Below are 4,753 nucleotides of genomic sequence, written 5' to 3' on the forward strand. Positions count from 1 at the left end.
CAACAGCTTCCAAATATTCTCCCTCTCTTCCTTTCCTCCCTCCCTCTCTCTCTCTTTCTTTCTTTTCTTTTTCATTTCTCTTTCTTTCTCCTTTTCTTTCTTTTTTCCTTTTACCGTTTTAATAAATCACATTCTCTGAATCATTAAGAAGCCCCCACAAATTTTTTCCAAGATTTTTTTGGTGTGTCTTACACTCCCTTCATTCAACACTTACCATTTGGGGGATCCTGAACCAGTTACTCAGCTGCTTTCAATCTTTAGTTTTCTCATTTGTAAAACAAAAGATACCAACAACAATGGCCAGGACAATGACCATGATAATACCCCTATCTCACAGAGCTTGGATGAAAATGAAATAGAGCGTATTAATCCCCCCGTCCAGGGCTGACAGTAGTAACTCTTCTATAAATGCATGAGAGAAGACGGAGAAGGAGAAATAGCCTTAAAATAATTTTTAGATGGATAATTTCAAAAATCATTTCATAAAGATTTGATATGCATGTGTTAAATATTGTTGAGTGCTTCATATGGTGTCTACTAATGACCAAAGTCACAATCTGGCAAGGTCTGCACAAGGAGCTTCTAAAATTTTATTTCCCCATAAGTTTTGACTATGAGCTCAGCATTTCGGTCAAGCTAGACGTGGTTAGCATTGATAGCTGCTTAGAGCTACATTTTTGGACCTAGTTTTATAAAAGAAAAGCCTAATAAAGTCTGAAGAGTAGTCAGTTACCATCATGCTGGAGGACACTTATTTCCTTGGTGAAAATAAACTCATGCAAAGACCAGTCTAAGGAAAACCGCAGTCCCGAGGCATAGCATGGGTGGTCATTGTGTGTGGTTCTCCAGCAGTCAAAGTCAGAAATTATCCACACACACATCTGCAAGGAGCAAACAATTTCATACGGCCTCATGGCTTCATAGGCTTTTTAAAATACCTAATTGCAATAAAGAATGCAATAAAGATCTTTTTCTAAAATTATTTGATACCAATTACACTCTTTTACTGTTATCTTATCTAGCAACATAAACTGAACACAATCCTATGGTCATGAAACCAGAATTCCATATGTGGCGATCACTAACTTTATTTATAAATTTCCAACTAAAGGAGAAAATGTATACTATTTATCTCTAAATAAAAACCATTCAGAGGTATTAGTTCATTTTTCTACTATATGACAGGAAGAAAAAAATATTTTATCTTGGCTTTATCTGTGATACAGAACTTTTATAAACTGGTATGTAAAGGAATTTGCATGCTAACACAAACATGTTCACCAATAAACATTTATCTGAAACTTTTACAAGAGGCAGCTGGTAATGAGGAGTCATCCAGCTAGGTCTAGAATCAAAATTCACCCAAATTTATCATCTGGAACCACAAGTCCAGCTCCGCCAGTTTGAACTGCAGTATTCTCTTCTATATTAGGAATAACCTTTTTTGGTTTCTTTGGTTTGGTTGGCTTGGTTTCTGGTGTGTGTAGTTTAATTTATTGGGTGGTCAGCCCCCATTTGAAGGCAAAAAGGAATACTGCAGGCAAATTTTCCAATACTAAAATCCAAACACAGGGAAACATCAAAGTAAAGGAGACTGGTCTCTTGAAACGTTGTAGGTATAAGTTCGATGATAACTAAATACTATTTGAGGCATGTGAGACTTTCAAAAAATGATTCGCCCATACAAACGGGAAGGAAAGATTTTCTGGGGGGGTAAGGGAAGAGTTGACACACACTGCTACATTAGTTTCTGGCCTATGACATAGCGATTCAGTTTCCCTGGACTGTCCCCTGTGCTCACCACACACGAAGTTCCCGTCTGTCCCCACACACTCTCACAGAAGCAAACATGGTGCTCGGGCACCAGCAGGCACGCAGCAATGCCTTGCCCGTGTGCATATTGTCCGGCCCAGTGGCCTCTTCCATCCTTGCCAAGGGGACTGCTCACCTTCTCTCCTTTCATACAAAGCAAGAAACGTTTTCCTTACTAAGAAAAGCTTTTGGAAATCTACCCGTTAAACCAAAACCACTCTGTAAGTTATGGTCTCTGCCCAGTATCATATTTGGAGCTGGAAACATGGACATTGGAAAAGGTTGGAAAGCTCACCCAGGCTGTGGGCGTGGGCGGCCGCAAGCACTAAACACACTGTTTCTTGGGGGTGTCCAACACCACCCTCCCAAAACCACAGGGGCACTGGTGCTGCAGTCCTCGTCTGAGACTAGGAAACCCGAGTTCCAGGAGCGTGGATAATTTCCTCAGAACCAAGCCACAAACAAATGACCACAGATGCCCCAAGGCATCCTACTTTATATTTACACAGACTTGTTTTCCAGGTAACAGATCCTCATTTTCTCGAGGCACATAAACAGCCGACTTTTCCAGCGGCATTTGTTCTATTGCATATGGCGGTCTTTCCGCGTGGTTGTGTCACGCGACCTTTGTAGGATCAACAGGTCTGTGTATGAGTTGGTCTGTGTTGTAGGCTGAATTGTGTGTCACTCCCCAAATATGTTCCACTCCTAATCCCCGAAGCTGTGTATGTGACTTGTCTGGAAATAGGGTCTTTGCGGGAATCACCACATTAAGATGGTATCATACTGGATTAGGGTGCAACCTAATCCAAGAAGAGGGACATGTGGTCACAGAGACACATGGGGGAAGGTCATGCGATGATGAAGCCAAGGTTAGAGAGATACATCTGCAAGCCAAGGACCCCAGGATTGTGGGCGACACCAGAAGCTACGGGAGGCAAGGGATATTCATCCCCAGAGCCTTGAGAGAAAGCACAGGCCTGCAGACACCTTGATTGTGGACTTCTAGAGCCCAGACCCGTGAGAGAATACATTCTTTGTTTAACCCACCTAGTTTGTGCTGCTGTGTTGCAAGGGTCTTGGGAAAGCAACACAGCCTGAGTCTGAGCTCTTCATTCTACTCCCTTCTTTATGCATCTATTTCTGTAATAATAGAACACTGCCTTAATTACTATGGGTTTATAATAAATCATGATATTTGGACAGACAAATTCCTCAACCTTGTAATTCTTCAGACTTTTCTAGCTACCCCTGGCCTTCTGCTCTTCCATACGAATTTCAGGATAAGTTAAGGCAGATCTGTGAAAAACCTGCTTTAGATTTCGATTGGACTTTAGTGAAATTGGAAGACTAATTTGGGAAGTATTCATATACTTGAGATAAAGGATTTTCTAGCCATGAAAGTGAGTTGGGGATCTCCATTTATTCAAATATTCAGCAATGCTTCATAATTTTCCCTGTAAAGATTTTACACGTATTTAGTGGGTTTATTACCAGAGCTCTAGAAACATTGTTGAAATTGTGAATGGGATCTTTGTTACAAGTATTCTGGATTTGTCCATAGCAATCTTATCTCCTGCAGATAAAGACATTGTAATCTCTCCATCTCTGATTTTTATAATTCTTTTTTTTTCTATTTTCCTTAAACTTCAGGAAACACAGTGGTTGGTAATGGTCATTGTTATGTTATTTCTGACTTTAATTGGCTAGATCTAAACTACCACCATTAATTATGAAGTTTGGTACAGGCTTTAAAAAAATGAATAGACATGATCTGTTAGAAAAGTTTCTTTTTTTCAAAGGTTGTTAAGCGAGTGTTTTGAAAATAATGAACATATAAACAAATCTGTAATTTCTAATCATTCTGGAATTCCTAGAAAAATGAAAATTCTATAAGTTTTCTTTATAGGTATAATTTTTCAGCCCTTCAGTAAAACTGATGACCTCTGGGGCACCCTTAAGTCCTGCACACTTCTAATTTCTAATTCTTTCAGTAAGAGGTTTGATTTAAAAAAAAGAAGGAGCAGCAGCAGCAAACAACTATCTAAAGCAGTATTTGATTATGTGAAACCAGAAATATTGGTGTCAGGAAATGCGTGCACATTTCAGAGATATGCTCAACATAATGTTGTTGGTCTGTGTGAAATAAAGGGACAAACACACAGTCATTTCCCTGAGAAACCCACACAGTCCTGTGCAAGCACGGACCCCTCCACCCCCAGGACTCAGAAGGGCTGTTGATGATTGACATTTCCTCAAAACTGTAAAAGGTGCTTTTACTTCATTTGAAATAATGAATTTATTCAATTAAAATTTCTTTGCCCTCAGAGTTTCATAAAATAACATACTTTTTACTATAGTAAAAAAACCTTAGATCAAGCCCCTGAGCATTTCCTCTCAGCTGCCCCAGGTGAAGCACCCCCCCCAGCCGGGAAAGGTGCACAGGGGCACGACCCTTGCTCCTGCGGGTGCTCAGAATGTTAAGAAGAAAAAGGGGTGTTTTCAGGGCTTTTTTAATGACAAAAAAGCACCAATACTCAGAACAATAGGAACTTAACTGGAAAAAAAAAAAGACAGTTGCATCCAAGGACGGGAGAGGGTGCAAGGTGGGAAAAGGGAAGTGCCCCCGAGGAGGAGTAAGGAGCGGAAGCTGGAGGGAGAGGAAGGGGTTGGACAGGAGGGAACACACCTGGGAGAGAGCGAACCCAGCACCAGCCGGGACAGGCACATCTGGAAATGCCACCAACGAGGGACAGTCTGTCAGGCCCTCCAACACTCAGAAATAAACGGCCCATCTCTTCCATCTGCTTCTACAAGGCTCCTTCCTAGTGGGCTGTGCGTCATTTCTTTCCAGACTGTCTTTACACTGTTGCCAGATACCATCCGAAGCCCGTCCACCCCACACAAATTCCACCCTAATACCTGGTCCCTGGTGGGCTCT

The 4,753-nt window shown here is 41.2% G+C and overlaps 1 non-coding gene across 1 annotated transcript; it reads right to left on the reverse strand.

Moving 5' to 3' along the window:
- Positions 1 to 1,844: 1,844 nt before the first annotated feature.
- On the reverse strand, positions 1,845 to 1,970 carry LOC117802138. Its single transcript, XR_004625188.1, has one exon. It is a non-coding gene; the product is annotated as a U6atac minor spliceosomal RNA (small nuclear RNA).
- Positions 1,971 to 4,753: the final 2,783 nt, after the last annotated feature.

Source organism: Ailuropoda melanoleuca, chromosome 4 (genome assembly GCF_002007445.2).
Source record: "Ailuropoda melanoleuca isolate Jingjing chromosome 4, ASM200744v2, whole genome shotgun sequence".
Lineage (NCBI taxonomy): Eukaryota > Metazoa > Chordata > Mammalia > Carnivora > Ursidae > Ailuropoda > Ailuropoda melanoleuca.